Below are 22,376 nucleotides of genomic sequence, written 5' to 3'. Positions count from 1 at the left end.
GTGCATAAAGAGAATTACTGAAAGAAGCAACAGGGGAGTAGAAAGAAGCAAGAGAAGTGCAGAAAGAGACAGTTGAGGTACAGAAAGAAGCAAGAGAAGTGGAGAAAGAAGCAAAAGAGGTGGAGAAGTAGGGAAGAGGGTTCGGAAAGGGGCAAGAGGGATACAGAAATTTGCAAAAGTGGTGCAGAAACAAGCAAGAGAAGTGCAGAAAGTGGCAAGAGAATTGCTGAAACAAGCAACAGAGGTGTAGAAAGAAGCAAGAGAAGTACAGAAAGAGGCAAGTGAGGTGTAGAAAGAAGCAAGAGCAGTGCAGAATGAACCAACAGAGGTGTAAAAAGAGGCAAGAGGGGTGTAAAAAGAAGGAAGACAAGTGCAGAAAGAGGCAAGAGAATTGCTGAAAGAAGCAACAGAGGAGTAGAAAGAAGCAGTTGAAGTGCAGAAAGAGACAAGTGAGGTGCAAAAAGAAGCAAGAGCAGCGAAGAAAGAACCAACAGAGGTGCAAAAAGAGGCAAGAGGGGTGCAGAAAAAGTTAGGAGGGGTGCACAAAGAGCCAAGGGAGGTACAGAAAGAGGCTGCAGGGGTGCACAAAGAAGGAAGAGAAGTGCTGAATGAGGCAAGAGTATTGCTGAAAGAAGCAACAGAGGAGTAGAATGAAGCAAGTGAAATGCAGAAATAGACAAGTGAGGTGCAGAAAGAAGCAAGAGCAGTGACGAAAGACCCAACAGAGTTGCAAAAAGAGGCAAGGGGGTGCAGAAAAAGTTAGGAGGGGTGCAGAAAGAGGGCGGAGGGGTGCACAAAGAAGGAAGAGAAGTGCAGAAAGAAGCAAGAGTATTGCTGAAAGAAGCAACAGAGGTGTAGAACGAAGCAAGAGAAGAGCAGAAGCAACCAACAGAGGTGCAAAAAGAGGCAAGAGTGGTGCAGAAAAATGTAGATGGGGTGCACAAAGAGGCATGAGAGGTAAAGAAAGAGGCAGGAGGGGTGCAGAAAGAAGGAAGAAAGGTACAGAAAGAAGTAACAGAAGTGCTGAAAGAGGCATGAAAGCTGCAGAAAGAGGCAAGAGAGTTACACGAAGAAGGAAGAGGGGTGCACAAGGAGGCAACAGGGGTGCAGAAACAAGCAAGTGAGGCGTGGAAAGAGGCAAGAGAAGTGTAGAAAGAGGCGAGAGAGGTGCAGAAACAGGCAACAGAAGTGCATAAAGAGTCAAGAGAATTACTGAAAGAAGCAACAGAGGTGTAAAAGAAGCAAGAGGAGTGCAGAAAGAGGCAAGTGAGATGCAGACAGGTAAGAAAGGTACAGAAAGAGGGAAGACAAATGCAGAAAGAGGCAACAGAATTGCTGAAAGAAGCAACAGAGGAGTAGAAAGATGCAAGAGAAGTGCAAAAAGATACAAGTGAGGTACAGAAAGAAGCAAGCGCAGTGCAGAGAGAACATACAGAGGTGAAAACAGAGGCAAGAGGGGTGCAAAACAAAGGAAGAGAAGTACAGAAAGAGGCAAGAGAATTTCTGAAAGAAGCAACAGAGCAGCAGAAAGAAGCAAGAGAAGTGCAGAAAGAGACAAGTGAGGAGCAGAAAGAAGCAGGATCAGTGCAGAAAGAACCAACAGAGGTGCAAAAAGAGGCAAGAGAGGTGCAGAAACAGGCAAGAAAGATGCAGAAAGAAGGTACAGGGGTGCAGAAAGAACCAACAGAGGTGCAAAAAGAGGCAAAAGATGTGCTAAAAGAAGGAAGATAAGTGCATAAAGAGAATTACTGAAAGAAGCAACAGGGGAGTAGAAAGAAGCAAGAGAAGTGCAGAAAGAGACAGTTGAGGTACAGAAAGAAGCAAGAGAAGTGGAGAAAGAAGCAAAAGAGGTGGAGAAGTAGGGAAGAGGGTTCGGAAAGGGGCAAGAGGGATACAGAAATTTGCAAAAGTGGTGCAGAAACAAGCAAGAGAAGTGCAGAAAGTGGCAAGAGAATTGCTGAAACAAGCAACAGAGGTGTAGAAAGAAGCAAGAGAAGTACAGAAAGAGGCAAGTGAGGTGTAGAAAGAAGCAAGAGCAGTGCAGAATGAACCAACAGAGGTGTAAAAAGAGGCAAGAGGGGTGTAAAAAGAAGGAAGACAAGTGCAGAAAGAGGCAAGAGAATTGCTGAAAGAAGCAACAGAGGAGTAGAAAGAAGCAGTTGAAGTGCAGAAAGAGACAAGTGAGGTGCAAAAAGAAGCAAGAGCAGCGAAGAAAGAACCAACAGAGGTGCAAAAAGAGGCAAGAGGGGTGCAGAAAAAGTTAGGAGGGGTGCACAAAGAGCCAAGGGAGGTACAGAAAGAGGCTGCAGGGGTGCACAAAGAAGGAAGAGAAGTGCTGAATGAGGCAAGAGTATTGCTGAAAGAAGCAACAGAGGAGTAGAATGAAGCAAGTGAAATGCAGAAATAGACAAGTGAGGTGCAGAAAGAAGCAAGAGCAGTGACGAAAGACCCAACAGAGTTGCAAAAAGAGGCAAGGGGGTGCAGAAAAAGTTAGGAGGGGTGCAGAAAGAGGGCGGAGGGGTGCACAAAGAAGGAAGAGAAGTGCAGAAAGAAGCAAGAGTATTGCTGAAAGAAGCAACAGAGGTGTAGAACGAAGCAAGAGAAGAGCAGAAGCAACCAACAGAGGTGCAAAAAGAGGCAAGAGTGGTGCAGAAAAATGTAGATGGGGTGCACAAAGAGGCATGAGAGGTAAAGAAAGAGGCAGGAGGGGTGCAGAAAGAAGGAAGAAAGGTACAGAAAGAAGTAACAGAAGTGCTGAAAGAGGCATGAAAGCTGCAGAAAGAGGCAAGAGAGTTACACGAAGAAGGAAGAGGGGTGCACAAGGAGGCAACAGGGGTGCAGAAACAAGCAAGTGAGGCGTGGAAAGAGGCAAGAGAAGTGTAGAAAGAGGCGAGAGAGGTGCAGAAACAGGCAACAGAAGTGCATAAAGAGTCAAGAGAATTACTGAAAGAAGCAACAGAGGTGTAAAAGAAGCAAGAGGAGTGCAGAAAGAGGCAAGTGAGATGCAGACAGGTAAGAAAGGTACAGAAAGAGGGAAGACAAATGCAGAAAGAGGCAACAGGTGGGCAGAAAAAAGCAAGACAGATGTAGACAGAAGCATGGGAAGTGCAGAAAGAAGCAACAGAGGTGCAGAAGGAAGCAAGAGAACTGCAGAAAGAGACAAGAGAGTTACGGTAACAGGCAAAAGAGGTACAGAAGGATGTAACAGAGGTGCAGACAGAGGCAAGAGAGTTCCAAAACAGGTAAAAGGGGTGCAGAAGGAGGCAAGAGGGATGCAGAAATTTGTGAGAGGTGCAGAAAGCAAGAGCAGAGCAAAAGAACCAACAGAGGTGCAACAAGAGGCAAGTGAGGTGCAGAAGGAGGCAAGAGAACTGCAGAAAGATGCAAGAGGTTTGCTGAAACAGGCAAAAGGGGTGCAGAAAGAGGAAACAGGTGGGCAGACTGAGGCAGGAGAGTTGTAGAAAGGAGCAAAAGGGTTGCAGAAAGAGGCAAGTGAGGTGCAGAAAGAAGCAAGATAAGTGCAGAAAGAAGAGGGAAGAGGGGCAGATAGAAAGGCAAGAGGGGTACAGAAAGAAGCAAGTCAGGTGCAGAAAGAAACAAAAGAAGTGCAGAAAGAAGGAACAGAGGTGCAGAAATAGGCAAAAACGTTGTAGAAAGACATGAGGGGTACAGTAAAAGCAAGAGAGGTGCGGGAAGAAGGGTGCAGAAAGAGGCAAGCGGGTACAGAAAGAAGCAAATGAGGTGCAGAAAGAGGCAACAGACATGCATACAGAGGCAAGAGAGATGCTGAACATAGAAGAGATTTGCAGAAAGAGGCAAGAGAAATGCAGGAAAGGAAAGAAATGTGCAGAAAGAAGCAACAGAAATGCAGAAAGAGGCAAGAGAGGCGCAGAGAGAGGCACAGAAGGAAGCAAGAGTGGCTGGCACACCATTAGTACCAATTTAACACCCACATTTAGCAATAAGTAACAGGTGACCATTCGCGGTTTGCAAAGGGCCTTCCAACACGCTGTGACACTTGTTGCTGCATTTTTGGTAACGTTTGAGAGGTTGGAGCTAGACAGAAGGCTTTTTTTGTTCAAATCTACAGATTAGGGAGCAGATGATGAATTATGTGGCTAATGCGGAAAATGTACATTTGTGGGAAAGTTGGAGCAGCCAAACAGTCGCATAATTCCAGTGGCCCTGCTCATACCTGTTTACTAGGTCCAGAAGTGCTCCTCAGCGATTCCTTTTTTTTTGGTCTCATTGAGTTCATAGTTGAGCTTCTATGGAAACGAGGAAGACTAAACCTGACATTACCACTCCACAGCATATACACCATACCACATAATTACTCTCCATAACACATAATCCCACTCTACATAATTCCTATAAAATAAATACCACATACTTTCTATCCACATAATTTCACTGCACAACTAACTACATGATTCCACTACACACAACATACATCCACTCCACTCTGAAAAACGTTAAAAAAATGTACATTTACATTGCCAATAGCTCTAACTCTTGCAAATGTGAAACCTATAACATTACAAACACTTCTTTAACTAGTAGTTATGTTTGTAGAGTGGGGGGGAAAGGGTGCTGGGCCTCCGACCACCTCTCAGGAATTCCACTGCGTAGGACTTACAGGAGGTACCAGGAGGGCTTCTTGGCCCCCAAAGTCTTTCAGGAGTAAATTGGACTTCTTCCCCCATCCCATAGGCTGCCAGGAGGCGCGTTTGCAGAGTGGTGGAGAAAGGAGGGCATGGCCTCCGAAGACGTCTTAGCAATCCCACTGTGGTAAATAAATAAATAATACCCTATTTTTGAATGTATAAATGAATAACAGATAGCTCAATAAATAAGAGTCAAGATTCGAGGTAGTAGGAGTTTCGCAGGTTTTATTACAGCATAAAGGACAGGAACAGGACAACCTGCATAGGAATAGGATGGCAGGGCCCAGCAGCTGCCGGGGCTGGATCTGGGATGAGCGCGCTAGCATTTAATAACAATACACAAGCATATATAGTAAAACAGTTGCATTACAGTACATATGATAGGCGGAGCAGTGGGTGGAGCAAAGGGTGTGACGCGTAGCAGTCGCGAAAGATAAGGGTGAAAGTGGGTGTAACAGGGCGTATACATAGACATGTGATGCAAACGTAACAGAATATGTCATGAATGGGGCGGAAACCATGGAGGGGGCTACCTGAGGAGCCGGGACCTCTAACCTGGTGGTGCGCACAAACTGGCAATGACGTATCACTAGGAGAAACTGGGGGCTATGAACTCTGTGCTAGGAGCAGAGACTGAAGTCTGGAGAGTCAGGGCGACATGTACCTAAGCAGTATCTAGTATCTGATGTTTAGAGAACATGTTGATATAAACTAGAAGTCAGGAGGGGAAAGGCTGACTTGATTCTAAGACTGGACCATGCATTATTCTACATGTAGTACGTGATGAAGAATATGAAATGATCATTAAATACAGTATTTCTCTTACATGGAGCCGGAAAGGCTAGACAATGACGGAAACTATTGATGCGGTTCAGTAGCTTAGGAATGCAGAGAAGGAGGACTGAACTGATAACTGGAACTATAACATACTTTTGGCAGACTCAGAGGCAGAGCCAGGCTGAACCGGGCACGGCGTGGCAGGAAGTAAGTGAAGGGTCGAGGATACAGGTGGGGGCTGTATCGCTCCTCAGCGAGGCTTTAGGAGACAGGAGCTGAATCTGATGTCCAGGCCCTTTTGAGGCCTAGAAACGGGGACTTTTCAATGAAATAACGTGCACACTGGGAAACGTGGCAACGTAGCTTTACATAGACCTGATATTCGTAGTATTCACAAGGACTGGAAACTGGCATATTAGAGATGGACACAACTATAATTGCGTCTTTAATCAAACATGGGGAATACATATGCATATTAATCATGCACACATAACATATGATGGAGGAGGCGTAGGGACACAGAACATGGCAGAATTTACTTTTCCACATTCCCTCCTTGTCACTACGTTTCCATCAGGAAACATCAATTTTCATGATACCGTCTATCATTTCATACAGTATCATTTGCTCGTCTCGAATTCTCTTGGAACGGGATTTAGAACGGGGCTTGGGACTAGGAATACAAGAGGTAGCACAAATGCCGCAAATCGCAGGGCCACATTGTATACAGAGGCAGCAGCTGAATATGATCGCTACTGCAATACCTAGGAAGGACAATATTTTCCATCCCCATGCGGAAATTATATTCCAGAACCAACCGGACCATGTCCAGGTGCCTGGATCTTGGTGTATCAGATGGGCAATTTTATGGAGTCTGGTTATAGCTGAATAAACAGACGGCGCGTTATTTGGAATGAAAATGCAGCAACTAGATCCGATGACTCTACAGGCCCCGCCCCTATCGGCCAGTATGACGTCAAGGACGAGACGATTCTGTAAAACGACAAATCTCATAGCAGATTGCTCTTCGGTTAAGTTACCTAGAGCAGAGGCAGTCTCATTTACTACAGCTTCAAGGGTTCTTGTTAACCTACGGATTAGCTTACTATTCTGGATAGGTCCTATAAAGAAGAAGAAACCTCTATTGAAATCTGTATACTGTTCTAGGGCAGTTTCAGTATAATCGACAATGGGGGACTCCCTTCTATGTCTAATGTGTACTAGATGTGTATTCCTGTGATAATCAGATGGGGCTAGAAAAACAGGTGGCAGTAGGAAGGCAATGTAACAGGTTCCCTCCCAATCGAGGGGCAGACGAACATATGCAGTTTGACCACAAATAAAATAAGAATGACGTGAAGCTTTGAAGATAGATTTCCCACTGTCACTATACTTGACAATAGTAGTACAATCACTATGTCCTACATGTACGGAACCATTATTTCGGACACATAATTCGCCTTTGACTGGTAGTACTGAAATAGCAGGTAGGTCTGGAGTAGTATCAGACTGAACATTCAAGACCATGAAATTCGAAGAATAATTACCTAAATTATACACTTCGTTTTCTAGATCTAAGCCTGTTCTGTGGGGAAGACCTTGCTTGTCTGGAAAACATGTACTGTTAAGAAAAGACATATCTGTTGAGGATGACGTTAACGTGGACCATGCTCCACACGAACCATTATGTGAAAATGGATAAGGAAAAAGTGGCAGAACTCCCTTCGGTATCTGGAAAGGGGGGAGTCGACCACACACCCAACAATTAGTGGCATTGCTGGTCTGATGTGAGTAATGTAACATGCGGATAAAGGAATTATTTCGCATAGCGAGGCGGTAAGAGAGTTCATGAGGAGGCAGATCACTAAACATATGCTCTACTGTAGCATTAGAAGACATATTTACATGAGGAACTGGAAGATACAGGTAAAATGCATAACTGGTGCAGGAAATCATAATGCTGAGAAATAATATGAAACATAGAAAAACGATACATCGAATTGAGTTTTGACTAACTCTCTCACTATGGGGGTCTATTTTATACATGTCAGAAACAGTCTAACCGTTTCACCTAGGGGAGGACTTAGACAATCAAACTGGCTGACTTATTTTACTAGACCTTAACTTGAGTTTATACTCCTGTTGCGGAGTTTTCTCTAACAGGGGAGGGTTTGTAGCAATGTCTTTTGCGGGACAGTCCTTGAGAACAATATTTTGGCAATCCTTCAAATCCTGGGAAATGTTCTTTAAGACGGGTTTCAGTCCATTAAACTGTTTTACATGAGAAAGGTGCACCCAGCCTTTGCGACCTTCCAACTTCACGGCTGTACGGGTGGTGAGGAGGACCTGTCGGGGCTCCTTCCAGCGAGGCTCCAGCGGACTTGATCTGTCAAAATTCCTCACCATCACCATGGATCCTGGAACGATTTCATGCGGTGCCACCTCGGTATTGTCTGGAAATGCGGCGGCAACCTGTGAACGACATGAGTTGAGGGCAGACATCAAGGAAGCTAGGTAATCTGTCAGCATATTACTTGAAACATCGGTAATACTTCGGGGTCTAGGAGTACCCCACATATTTGGGGGGCGGCCGAAAATGACCTCATACGGGGACAGACCTGATCTGGAATGTGCGACCATGCGCATATAAAATAAAGCGACTGGCAGAGCTACTAGCCAGTCCACACCTTTTTCTTTGCATACTTTGGCGATTCGGATTTTCAGAGTCTGGTTATGTCTCTCTACGAGACCGGCTGCTTCAGGATGGCGTACACAATGAAACTTCCACTGGTACCCTAACAACAGGGAAACGTGCTTCATCAACTCAGATGAGAATGGCTGGCCGTTGTCAGAATATACGACTCTAGGGAGTCCATAACGGGGGAAGAACTCACGAACCAACTGCTTGGCAGTGGTCGCGGCTGTGTAATCTGGGACTGGATATGCTTCTGTCCACCTGGACAAAGCGCATACAACTACAAGGACATACTTGAAACCTCGACATCGCTCCATCTGAATATAATCCATCTGGAGGACTTCAAAAGGGTGGTCAGGGGGCTGGAATCCACCTTGTTCCACCGGGACACTTTTACCTGGATTAAACTGACAACATATCATACAGGTACGGACTTTCTGCTTGGCTGCAGCTCGTAAATGCTTGTTGAACCAAATGTTCTGGATACTGTCTAACATAGCTTTTTCTCCTAAATGTGCTGGACTATGTGCGGTATTAATAATGACTTGAACCATAGAGTCGGGGAGAAACCAGGTGGCTCTACCCTTCGTTAACCATCCTTGATCTGTCTGGACCCCTCCTTGTTCGGACCATTTCTTGATTTCTTCGGGAGTAGCATGTAACTGGATATCTATGACATCTTGTGTAGGGTCCTTAACTGTCATACATGTAGTCGGATCTGGAGTATGTGTCTGATTAACTGGAATGTCTGGAGTCTGTGCTGTAAGCTTGGCTGTGCGATCTGCTAGATCATTACCTTGGGAAATAATGTCAGTAACTTTCGTATGTGCTTTACATTTCATGATAGCAATAGATGTCGGTAAATGTATGGCATCTAACAGAGCTTGAATAAGGAGACCATGCTGAATCTTGGTTCCATGAGAAGTCATGAAACCTCTCTCTTGCCAGAGCACTCCGAAGTCGTGTATAACTCCAAATGCGTAGCGTGAATCTGTGTAAACATTAACTTTCAAATTCTTGGCGTGTATGCAGGCTTGTGTCAGAGCAACTAGCTCTGCTGCTTGAGCGGACAGGGTGTCGATACGGTGTGTTTCAATAACTTCGGTGTCAGTAGTCACTGCATACGCGGCGACTAGTTCTCCTGTACTTGTTCTCATACATGAACCATCCACATAAAGTGTCAGGTCGGGGTCTGGTAACGGAGTATCTGTCAGATCTTGTCTTGGCTTTGTCGTAATGTTAACTACTTCCACACAGTCATGTGTGGCAGAATTCGGAGTAACTGATGGTAACAGTGTAGCAGGATTCAGGATGTTGCAGCGTCTGATTTCTATGTGTGGCTGGAACAGTGTCAATTCATAACCTGTTAAACGTGCAATTGTCAAGTGCTGAGTTTGTGTTCGGTTTAAAAGAACTTCCACAGAGTGTGGAACTTGTACTGTCAAGGTATGTCCTAAGACTATGGAATCACTTTGTCTGATAGCTAGGGCTGCGGCTGCAACTGACTTGAGGCACGCAGGCAGAGCCTGGGCTACAGGATCTAATGTGCTCGAAAAATAAGCACAGGGCTTGTATTGTCCTGCTTGATCTTGTGTGAGAACAGATAATGCTGTACCTTCGCGTTCAGTGACGAAAAGTGTAAAAGGCTTACTGTAGTTCGGTGTCGCTAGAACTGGAGCTTGGCATAAAGCTTTCTTTAACTCATTGAAACTAAGTGTATGTTCAGATGTCCAAGGGAGGACAGTCGATACGGCTGCCTCCTGTGTCGTTAACTGTATCAGTGGTTTGGCTAGAAATGCATACTGAGGAATCCATTGTCTGCAGTAAGAAGTAAGGCCAATAAAAGCACGTACCTCCTTCTGGGTCTTGGGCTGAGGAAGACTCGCTATTAACTGGATACGGTCTGGTGTCAACTGCCTACCCCTCTTGGACAGCAAGTGTCCTAAGTAGACCACTTGCTGGACACAGAATTGAAGCTTAGAAGGGGACACCTTGTGCCCCATCTCGGCTAGGAAATACAAGACTGTAAGGGATGCTCGCTCGCAAGCACGTTCAGAACGGGCTGTGATCAGGAGATCATCGACATACTGGAGCAGGGCAGTGTCAGTTGGCATGTGAATGTTGTCTAGTTGTCTCTTGAGTGCTTGACTGTAAATACTAGGACTTTCTGTGAAACCTTGAGGAGCTTGTGTAAACATATAGCTCCTTCCATTTAAACAAAATCCGAAAAGGAACTGGCTGTCTGGATGAATAGGGACACTGAAAAATGCGTTCTTGAGGTCTATGACAGTGAAGAACGTGGCTTCGGAATCAATGGCTGTTAATAGGGAAGAGATGTCTGGGACAACTGGGTACTGAGGAATAATACACTTATTAAGTTCTCGTAGGTCAATCACTAATCGATATACTGGGGGTGCATTTGGATCAGTACGTTTCATGACTGGAATGATCGGAGAATTACATACGTTGGAGTCAGTTTCTACAACCACTCCTTGAGCAATAAGCTCGTCAATAATTTTGGATAAGGCTGCTACAGCCTCAGGCGGCAATCTGTACTGTCTGATTCGTGGTAACACTACACCTGGCTTGAGAGTCACACGATAGGGTGTGATTTGCATGTAACCTACATCAGTTGGACCTTGCGCCCATAAGTGCTGCGGAACATTAGACAGTCTTGAATCAAAATCTCGTAATACATAGTGACCCTTGAAGTCACGTAGGAACAATCGTATTCCCTCTGGGGAACAGCATATAACTGCACCTAACTCTTTCAGTGTTTTAATGCCTAATAGGTTTTCTGGACATGACTTAGTAAGTAACAGATCAGTAGTGCGGGACAATGGACCTACTTCTAGAGTAACTGGCTTTGAGATCTCATTTACGATAGGCTTTCCTGAAAATCCAAGGGAAACATTTCTTGAGCCTGAGAGCGGAGCCCCTGGAACTTCGGCGTGACTAATTGTGGTCCTACTTGCCCCTATATCAATCAAAAACTTTCTGTCTTTCCCTAATACTTGACTATGAACATAGGGACCTTCTTTATCTACAGGTATCTCGATGAGAGGCAAGCCTACCTCCCTCTCTAGGCTGTTTCATGAATACTGTTGGTACTCTGGATACTCAGACTGTGCATACTGGTACATCTGCTGTGTAACGTGCTGTGTTGCAGCAATAGGCTGCGGTGCGGTAACTGTCTGTGGTGCATTCTGTGGCTGAGGAATCTGTGAAACTTGTTCTTGTCTAGGCGGACGTGGTCTTTCTTTAGTCTTACCAGTAGCTATGTTGTGTTTCAGAACTGCACACTCATTTATAAAATGACCTGGCTGTTTACAATAATTGCAGTTCCCTTTAACGGGAGCTGCAGGATGACTGGCTTGATTTGGACCCCTCTTCTGACTGTCTTGAGGAACAGATTGTGCAACTAGTACTTTCATTTTCGTGTCTTTCATACGTTTTCTCTCGTGTTCTTGCTCTTCTCTGATTCTGTTCTGGTGGTATTGGAGCATCTGCAACATCTGGGACGGGGTATTAGCTTGCCAGGTACTTTCGACTTTCAAAACTCGATTTTTAATTTGTGGACTTGAATTCTCGACTAATTTAGTAACAAAAAGGTGAGGGTATGACTCACTACTTGTCTTGAGGCCACTGTTGATGCTAAAACATTTCTCAAATCTAGAATAAAAATCACTAATATCCTCATCTTGCTTCTGTTTACAGGCTGAGATTGCATCCCAGTCTTCTTTTCTAGTTGTCAATAATCTGGGTAAAACTTGTATTAATAATTCAGGTAATTCTCTACATTTATCCCCGAGACCGGTACCTGGTACTCGTGCCTTATCTTCAGCTTCTAGAACTGCCCAATCGATCTTTTTCTCTCCCACCTCCCATTCTTTTTCCTTGAGCTTTTCATACACCCCTGCGGGCAGCAGAACCTTTAACATTTTAATTATATCTGGATACGTGTATTCTCCCATACGGAGCATGTCTTTCAATTCTCTATGGAACCCTGCTGGATCTTTGTCATGACAGGGAATTAATTTCTTCATCTCGAGGAGTTCCATCTTTGTAATCGGAGTGTAAACAAACACTCGTTCTAGTTCGCCACCCGTTCCTCTAACTGGGTGGACTTCTCGTAACGGATTCTGTCTCTCCATGTAAAATGGTTTACCTTCTGGGGGTGAGACATGAACAAAATGCGGGTTCAGAAACGTTCTATATTTGTGACGCTGTTCTAGAATGACACTAATTAAATCGGTACCTAGACCTTTCCATCTATACTGGAGTAACTCGTTCAGGATATCATGTAACGGGCCTGGATCAGAGTGTTGACCTTCATACAATGTAATGAGGTGCTGGATCATATACATACCCACCAGTCGTTGCTCGGCTGGGGGCAGTTTCAGAAACATCTGTGCCACTATTTCGTCTGGAAAAGTGGTAGAATCAGTAATCCATCGGACTGCTGATCGGGCTAGTTCTTGTTCATGCATGGTACTTAACTCACTGTAACCGATTCGTGATTTCAGAATGTGATCGGTAGCTTGAAACACTTGTTCTAGTGAACCTTGTTCTGGTGCTGGAGAATGAAAAATAGACTTGTGTTCTAGGCGTAAATGGCGATCTGGAAATCTAGGTTTTCCTACATACGCTATTCTGGCGGAATTCTCGTCGTCTAACTCTTCAGGATCAGAGTTACTTTCTTTCTCGCTTACTTGTGCTGCTTTACGCTGTTCGTGTAATTTTATTATTTCTTTACGGATTTTCTTGTACATACTCTCCATAGCACCGACGGTCTTGTGCTTACCCTCGGCTATATTATCACTCCACCTTGTCAGGGTTCTCATTTCGGCTTGATCTTTAGACGGGTAATCTTGTTCTCTTATTAGACAGTTAATCAGAAACTTTAATATCATGAGCTGGATCTCGGCTTTCCTTTGAGACATGGCCTCGCTAATGCTTTCTGGATCATCCCCTGTACGGATGAAACGATATATTCTGTCTAGATCTTCTTTCATATTCGGTAAGGTGACTAGATACTCGGCCACCTTTCTTACGCGGAATGAATATAAAACCATATTATCCTCGCCTGGGACTGGATCATAGCCGCATTCGGCAAGGGATTTTCTTATTTCTGCTACAGTCTGATGTCTGGGCGTACGCTGTGACGCTTGTGCATGTAATTCGGCTGTCGTTAAACGCTTGTGTGGCGGCGGGGTTTGAGGAGTACCTCCCCCTGCGGCCCCTAAACTAGAGTCGTCTACTGAGGCTCTTCGTCCTGGCAGAGTGGGAAATGGAAATGTAGGCTGGACTTGTATGGCGGGCTGGACCGGGGGTACCGTAACAGGTACTCCGGTATCTGGAGGAGCGGGAAGTGCCTGATTTACAGGGACTGGCGGAGCGCGAACAGGATTTGCATATTCTGGGACTGTGTCGTCCAAATAGGACGAAATAAAAATATCAGCTGCGGTCTGTTTGTGACGTAGCTTGGTCGGAACTAATGGTGGCGGGAAATTACTGGATGCCTCTGGGGTCGCTTGTGGCAAGCCCTCGGCAAAGAGAGGATACATACCCCTAATAAGGGCATGCCTCTGTCTGTCTGACTGTTCGGCTTTGACTTGTTCACCTATCTCGATTAGTTCTTTTTCTTGTGCTCGTTCTAAGGATTCTCTACTTAATTCTGACTTTCTGATTTCCTTTTCAGTTCTTTTATGAGCTTCTTTGCGCCATAACTCGATGGCATCTTTCTGTGACTGTCTGGCTTTCTTTTTCCATAATGCCTCTTCTACTCGCATGATGCACTCGGCATCCCATGTGCCCGATACGGGCCATCTATACTTTTCTTCTAACTGTTTGGTATACTCTACCCATAAATCTAGATACAATATGGCGCTTATGCCATGCTTCTGATACATAAAATGACCTGGACTGGCCCTAGGCGGAACTGGAACTGCTGCTTCCAGCAGACCCTTTCTGGTTTTTAACTGACGTAATTTCGAAAAGAGCGGCATGACTGAACTATAATCTAGACACAATACAATACACAATAAACACGATACTTATTCCCCATTCATACCACGACATTAAAATACATGAAGAACATTTAAAAATAACAGTTCGAACAGAATACTACCTGGAATACGGAACACAGAATACATGAATTTTCTCGAGAACAGAACTGACTAGAACAGGAACTAGATGCACTGCTGAAACAGTACGAAACTTACCGGTCTCATAAAGAGACACGTCAGGACCCGCATCCACCGAAGTGGACACTTCGTTTGTGGGTCTGTGTACCACCAACCCACGGACCAGAGTCAATTAGATTGACCCTGTCTAGATACCACCCCAGTAACGGTACTCACCGGGCAGCAAGAACGGAAGGCCTCGGACTGGACTGGACTGCTACGACGACGGACGACGAACTTCGGACTTCAGTTACGGGTGGGCCTCCGGATACCTCGGACCTTGGACTCTCGGCTTGGGCTCTGGTCGGGACTCGCCGCGTTCCTCCACCGTCTCGTTTGGATGCTGGACCGCCTCCTCCGTCTCCTCCGTGGGCCTGAGGGATACTTGAAGCAGAAATATCTGCCGGTGCGCAGAAGAGTTCCGTCACGACTGCAGAGGGTCAGGGGGTCGGCGTGGCTTCACCGACGCGTGGGGAAAGGGCAAGTCCCTATTCGGGCGCCATTATGTGGTAAATAAATAAATAATACCCTATTTTTGAATGTATAAATGAATAACAGATAGCTCAATAAATAAGAGTCAAGATTCGAGGTAGTAGGAGTTTCGCAGGTTTTATTACAGCATAAAGGACAGGAACAGGACAACCTGCATAGGAATAGGATGGCAGGGCCCAGCAGCTGCCGGGGCTGGATCTGGGATGAGCGCGCTAGCATTTAATAACAATACACAAGCATATATAGTAAAACAGTTGCATTACAGTACATATGATAGGCGGAGCAGTGGGTGGAGCAAAGGGTGTGACGCGTAGCAGTCGCGAAAGATAAGGGTGAAAGTGGGTGTAACAGGGCGTATACATAGACATGTGATGCAAACGTAACAGAATATGTCATGAATGGGGCGGAAACCATGGAGGGGGCTACCTGAGGAGCCGGGACCTCTAACCTGGTGGTGCGCACAAACTGGCAATGACGTATCACTAGGAGAAACTGGGGGCTATGAACTCTGTGCTAGGAGCAGAGACTGAAGTCTGGAGAGTCAGGGCGACATGTACCTAAGCAGTATCTAGTATCTGATGTTTAGAGAACATGTTGATATAAACTAGAAGTCAGGAGGGGAAAGGCTGACTTGATTCTAAGACTGGACCATGCATTATTCTACATGTAGTACGTGATGAAGAATATGAAATGATCATTAAATACAGTATTTCTCTTACATGGAGCCGGAAAGGCTAGACAATGACGGAAACTATTGATGCGGTTCAGTAGCTTAGGAATGCAGAGAAGGAGGACTGAACTGATAACTGGAACTATAACATACTTTTGGCAGACTCAGAGGCAGAGCCAGGCTGAACCGGGCACGGCGTGGCAGGAAGTAAGTGAAGGGTCGAGGATACAGGTGGGGGCTGTATCGCTCCTCAGCGAGGCTTTAGGAGACAGGAGCTGAATCTGATGTCCAGGCCCTTTTGAGGCCTAGAAACGGGGACTTTTCAATGAAATAACGTGCACACTGGGAAACGTGGCAACGTAGCTTTACATAGACCTGATATTCGTAGTATTCACAAGGACTGGAAACTGGCATATTAGAGATGGACACAACTATAATTGCGTCTTTAATCAAACATGGGGAATACATATGCATATTAATCATGCACACATAACATATGATGGAGGAGGCGTAGGGACACAGAACATGGCAGAATTTACTTTTCCACACCACTCTGTGGGACTTACTAGAGGTAACAAGAGGGGTAGTTAGCTCCCAAGGACATCCTTGGGGGCCAACTACACCTCCTATTACCTCCAGTAAGTCCCACACAGCAGGACTGCTAAGTTCTCAGAGCAGGCCACGCCCCCTTTGCCCACCATTCTACAAATGCGCTCCCTAAGCGCTCTTGGATGGGGATGGAAGTCCCATTCGCTGCTGGGGGTCCTTTAGGGGCCAACTAGCCTACCTCTTACCGCCAGTAAACCCCACACAGTGGAATCGCTGAGTGGTAGACAATGACATGCCCCCTTTCTCCACCACTTTGCAAACGCGCCCCCTGGCGTGTTCTAAGTTGGGGGATTAAGCCCCTTGAATACTGAGGGTCCCGGGGAGAGCCCCTTCATTGAAACGAGAGCAGGTTTTCTTGCTCTCGCTTCAATAAAGCAAACAGCAATGTCCCGGGGTGAGTACCCCGGGACATTGCCGGATCCGGCCCCGGGGATTGCGGTCTCCAGGGTCATCAATGGCTCCAAGAGGGGGGCCGTGCAACTCCCCTCCTTCCATTTGTAAAGGAGGTGGTTGTGCCTGGGGCGTGTGGGGGTGGGGGGAGCGAGCCCATCCACATGCATGTTTTTTAAAAATAAAGAGAGACCCGGGGTGGTGGCAAAGCCCACGGGAGGTGGCGGTCCAGGGGCTGTGGGTGCCCCCGTGGGCCACCGCTATATAGTTTGGTTTTGCCCCCGGGACCTGGACCACCCAGGGGCTTAACAATAACAAAGCGCGGGAGCCTGCGCTTTGTTTTGTTTTTGTATTTCTCTGTAGGATTCGCGCACCAAGCGAGAATTCTGCCGTTTAAAAAAAAAATGCTTTTCTTGACCCTGGGGGTCCCTGTGGCCTAGGGGGTCAGGGTGTTTGTACCCTGCCCCCTTTCCTTGTTTTTCACCTTTTTTTTTCTCTTCTCTTGTGACTTGGTTTCCGAGTCACAAGATGGCTGCCAGCAATTCATTGTTTGCAGTGTTTACAGCCAATTAGAGTGAAGCTCGTGCCCGGGAGGGTTCACAAAACCTCCTCAGTGCTCAGATATCGAAACTTTTCTTTTTCTAATTTCTCTGGAACTGCAGAACGGATTTATACCATTTAAAAAATGGGCTCTTTCTGAACCAAGACCTAACTTCTTGCCAAATTTAGTGTAATTCCGTTCAATGGTTCGGGCTGTAGCTTTGTCTAAAGTTCCTATGGAAATTAACATGGGGAAAACGTGTTTTGGGACCACCCTTTTTTCTCAGCCCCGGCTTGACGAATCACTTCGAAACTTTCAAGACAGGAGCTGACCACAGCGCCCCATTAGTTTTAAAAATTTTGCAAAGATTCGTCAACCGGCGCTAAAGATATTGGCAAAAGAAAAAACACATTTTGAATAGAAAGGAGGTCCTAACTGTAACTAGCGACCTCCAGTAGGTAATATATAATATATATCATATCATGCTATTCTACAGAAACTGCTATTTTTATCTACTCTTCTCAATTGAATCTGGACGGATGAATCTTTTGACCTGTACCAGGGACATATACTCCTAAATACGGACGAGAATTCCGTTAATACTATGTGGAGCTTTTTTTGACTGGTTACTACCTATCTATCCCTGCCCACTACGAATTGTGAATGCCCTAAAAAAGTCCTGCGTGACAGAATGAAACGCGTTGGCTGTGGCTTTTTAAGAAAATAAATAATAAAGAAGATACTTTTGTAATTCGAAGCCTATTGGATTATAACTATATGTAACAATTTATTCTCTTTGAGTGGTGCAGTCCTGATTTTGTTTATATATATATATATATATATATATATATATATATACAAACAAACGTCACAGCAATCATGTAGAATGACGAGACGAACCCAGGAATCAGTGCCAGTTATTTTATTCCGCTCACCACCACACCACCATTACGCGTTTCGGCCGACCACGGCCTTGATCACATATATATATATACAGAAAAGCAACTCTCCAATGAAGAAAGGTGAGAGGCCACACAGGGGAAACTTGTTGAAGGCTTCATTTAGGACAATGCGGCATGATGCATTACGGGGCAACAAGCGCCTTCCTCAGATACCCGTTAAAACACAGTCTCTAAGGCCCCACACCTTTGAATACCTCCTGATGCGCTCCCATTGGTCGGGGAGCACCTCCCCTTGGTCATATGTCAGCACACCTTCTGCAGCGCGATGAAAATACTACAGGTTCCAAAGTTCTCTTTACCGGGACTGGTTTTGCTGGGGGGAGAAATACACGACCAAAATAGTCTGAATTGCAGGGGTGAAAGGTGCAGAGTTCCAGTTGTTACCCCCGTGTTTAATAGCATTTCCTCAGGCCTCCTTGGATCCCCACAATCGTTCTAGCCCCTCAAACAAACATCAGGCGGGCCTTGCAACGGGATGCAATGATTCCCACCGCTTCGTGCAGTCACGAACTGCTCACAGCAGAAGCCCTGTCCCTCGTCTGTCCTCCGAGGCGGCCCGGAGCAACCAAATCCTTGGTGAAGTGAAAACAGAACAGCGTGAGCTGGACCAGCAACACTCCGTCCTCTTTGCAGAACGAGGGTCTCCCAAGGACGCCACTGGCAGCGTGCAAACATCCAGAAAAGCACCCCTCCAATGTAGAATGGTGAGAGGCCATACGGGGGAAACCTGTTGAAGGCTTTATTTAGGACAATGCGGCATGATGCATTTCGGCGTATATAATATAAATAATATAACAATACCCTAATTCTCACATTTACGTGCAACACCAGCACTGAGTGCATACAAGTCCTAGACCTTGAAATATATGTGGAGGACAACAAAATACAATGAGAACCTATAGAACGCCAACTGCAGGTAATGCCATACTCCATGCGAGGAGCTTTCACCCCACCAGTCTAAAAGAGAGTATACCATATGCAGAATGCTTGCGCATGAAACGTAACTGTAGCACAAACAAAGGATCAGAACAGTCTACCAACAAGCTCTGCCTCAGATTAGAGCGCAGAGGGTACAGTACAGACACACTAGACACAGCCAAAGCCAAGAGCAACAACATAACAAGCATTTGCAATGCAATAGGTTTCGCAGTTACACAATTTTAAGCTATTGGCGTTGTAAATGACAATGCCTTTTATTTATGTTTTTAAAACAAAATCAAAAATAAAAGACCGTGTTATTTGCAATGTCAATAGCTCAAACTCACGTAAATGCGAGACCTATTGCATTGCAAATGCTTGTTTTACTTCCATTTATTTGGGACATTTATTGAGGATTAATTTTAGCGGTATTATTGTCTCTTTTATAACAAGTTAAAAAGCTATTGGCATTGTAAATAGCAATCCCTTTTATTTATATGTTGTTTTTATAACAGATAAATAAAATGCATTGCCATTTACAATGCCAATAGCTTAAAATCTTGCAAATGCAAGACCTATTGCATTGCAAATGCCAGCGCCGTTCGATATATATATATTTTTTTAATCGTTAGGAGAGAGCTTGTTCTGCCTGCAATAGGAAGCAGGACAAAGCTATTTGAGAAAGTTGTGCTCAGAGACTGTAATTAAATCCTACAGAGTAACAACACATTTAATAGGAGGGTGTCCTCATGGGAGGCTACAAAATGAGACTAGACGGTACTAAGGAGGGACTACTAAGCCTTTTGACCAATGAACAGCCACAGTTTATAGTAGACAATGACACAATCCAATGAAAATTATAGGTGGAGAGTAGGCAAAGCTTCAAGTCTCTACCTGAATACAGCATGCCTCGCAGAGCTGCGCATGTGCTGCCCAGGCTCGACCTAAAAACACGACCGAAGCAAGACAACACGCCGGACCAGAATAGCTGCTGCGCCCCACAGCCCCACACCGTATGGAGGAACAACCCTTCTTGTTCAATACTCTTGATAAAGTAGGCTGACAAGAAGACAACATTGGCAACCAGATATCAAAGAAAAATCCAAATTTCCTGCAAAAGTAGAGGCAAGGAGCAATTAAATCAGTGAATAGTTTAAATCAGGAGCCCTGTGAAAAGACATTTACACATCTAAATGTGGGCGATGCAGGCTTCAACAGGGAATCAGTGCACCCGCCTCTAGCAAAATGTATTGTCCAAACTAGTATTCTATATTTGAGACTTCAGGTCATGGTGGCTAGTATAATAAGTTCAGGAGGTCCAGTGTGACGGGAAGCTAAGGGTTCCAGGGCCCCACTGCACCCCAATATTGGCTTTTACTTCCCAACCAGTGTACCCAGTTTCCTTTCTTGCTTCTGGGTTCACAGCATCCTTGCTATACCACTGCTGGGGAGTTGTTGGCAATTTTAGGATAACCATATATTTTCATAACCGTATACGTAATGAACTCATAAGAAAGGTGTACAGCTGCAGGTCATGCAACTGTGCGTATGTTAAGGGCAGCCCGTAAATAGCCTGTTGGATTGGTCCTGCAGCTATCTGCATGTCAGATTTTTTCTAAAGGGTAACTAATGCTTGCCATCCCGGCCACTGGCACCTGATCGCACTTGCAAACGGGCATATGGATATATTCCATCAGCCAATACACTGGTGAATGACTGCCCAGTCTACCAAGAAATGCCCTGGAATGCTCACAGCAGAACTGGCATCCAGTGAATTATTGCTGCCTTTCATGTCCTGAGTCACTGAGGGGTTTTCTTTGTGACGCATACCACCGTGCAAATGTGCCTTTCGCTTTGGGGCAAGTGGGGAGGCTGCCATGAGCGGCCGGCAGATGCAAGGAGCTTGGAGAGATTTGGGGTCTCTATAGCTCTGTCCTCTGACTTTCGTTCTTAGGAGGCTGCTAAATAAATAAAAGAACAAACTAAAGAACCACTTTGCTTTAAAAATTATTCTTCCTGAGTTATATATAGCACAGACTTGACCCGAACGCATCAGAGCGCTTTACATGAACCAGTTGCGTTACACAAGGACACATTCGTTTTTGAAAGGCACAGGCGATTTGACCAGAATCACAGGATGTTGAGCGTCATTGCTGAGACGCGAACCTGGTTCCCCCAGATTAGAGATCGGCCGCACTAGCCGTTAGGCTACATCCTTCCCAGCTGATAGTTTATTGGAGCTTTGTGATGGCATATCGTTGAAGCGTCTTAGATACCATTAATAACGATAATACGTATAACAAGCGGGCCCTTTAATTAGGTAACAGTAACAACAGTTACACATGTACACAGGTGCAAAGACGCTGACACAATGTTCTAGAGCACAAATGTATTGCTATTATTCGTTGTTATTATATTATTGATATTATCATCAAATTTCCTGCAGAGACATAGAAGCGAACAGACAGTGAAAATTAAAAAGTAGATGAATGAAAACGGAGCCTAAAATTAAACCACTGACCCGCTTACACCTGAGCAAGGTGTCTGTCACCTGTCGCCGCTCCCCGGCTGTGATTGCTGACTTACTCCGAGATATGTACCGCTTTATAGAAAAACAAGATCCGCAGCCCGGCTTGAACAGGAAGCCAGGCAACCTGTGTTGGGACAGGGGCGGGGCCGCAAAAAGACAGGAAGCAGACGGGAGCCTACCCCGCGCTCCTGTGCTGAAGTGCTCCTGTGCCCGTCAGCCGGAAGATTTGCGTGTCGGCTAGTGGGGCTCCCGTGCTCGTGGAGAGCCCCGCCTGCTGCTGAGGATGACCCGCTGCCTGCCGAGGGAGAGAGGGACACACGAAAAGAACTCGGTGAGTGGGGTGTGAGGGGGGGGATGTGTGCGCGCGCGCGTGTGTGTGCGAGTGTGTCTGTGTGTGTGTGTGTTTGTGCCTGTGTGTGCGCGTGTGTCTGTGTGTGTGTATGTATGCATGCATGCATGCATGCGTGTGTAAAAAGAGCCGATGACTGGTGGGGGAATGGAAAGTGAAAGTAACCAGCGCGCGTGTGTTTCAGTCTGTGTGGTGGCTGGCTGTGTGCGCACGCGTGGACGGAGCCGACGTGCGCGTTCGCGCACCCAAATCTGGGAGAAACGCTCGTAACACCCGTTTGTCCCTCATTCCCCCGAGACCGGTAACTATACGTCTCCAGCTGGACACGCATCCTTCGGATGCAGTTTACCAGCAAGACCTAAAAAGGAAAGACCTGCTTTTCAAAATCAAAGATAAGAAGGAGGATAAGACAGCCCCACTAAAGTAGACACGCCCAGACTTATCCCAGGCTTTAATGCTTATCATGCGAACCTGCGCAGAATACTACACAGACACTGGAGCACAGTGTGCAACGAACTAGTCATAGTCCCCACTTGTGCCAGAGCACCCCCAATAACGGTATACAGCCTTTACAACGAAACTTTTACAACA

General features: G+C 45.6%; 1 protein-coding gene across 7 annotated transcripts in view; it reads right to left on the bottom strand.

The window, feature by feature from the left end:
- The window catches only part of LOC144773616 (transient receptor potential cation channel subfamily M member 2-like), a 4,189,411-nt gene that overhangs the window by 2,304,187 nt on the left and 1,862,848 nt on the right, over nt 1-22,376 (bottom strand). The window lies entirely within an intron of this gene.

Source organism: Lissotriton helveticus, chromosome 8, assembly GCF_964261635.1.
Source record: "Lissotriton helveticus chromosome 8, aLisHel1.1, whole genome shotgun sequence".
Taxonomy (NCBI): domain Eukaryota; kingdom Metazoa; phylum Chordata; class Amphibia; order Caudata; family Salamandridae; genus Lissotriton; species Lissotriton helveticus.
The sequence above is the reverse complement of the archived record's forward strand: the minus strand, read 5'-3'. Positions and strand labels throughout refer to the sequence as shown.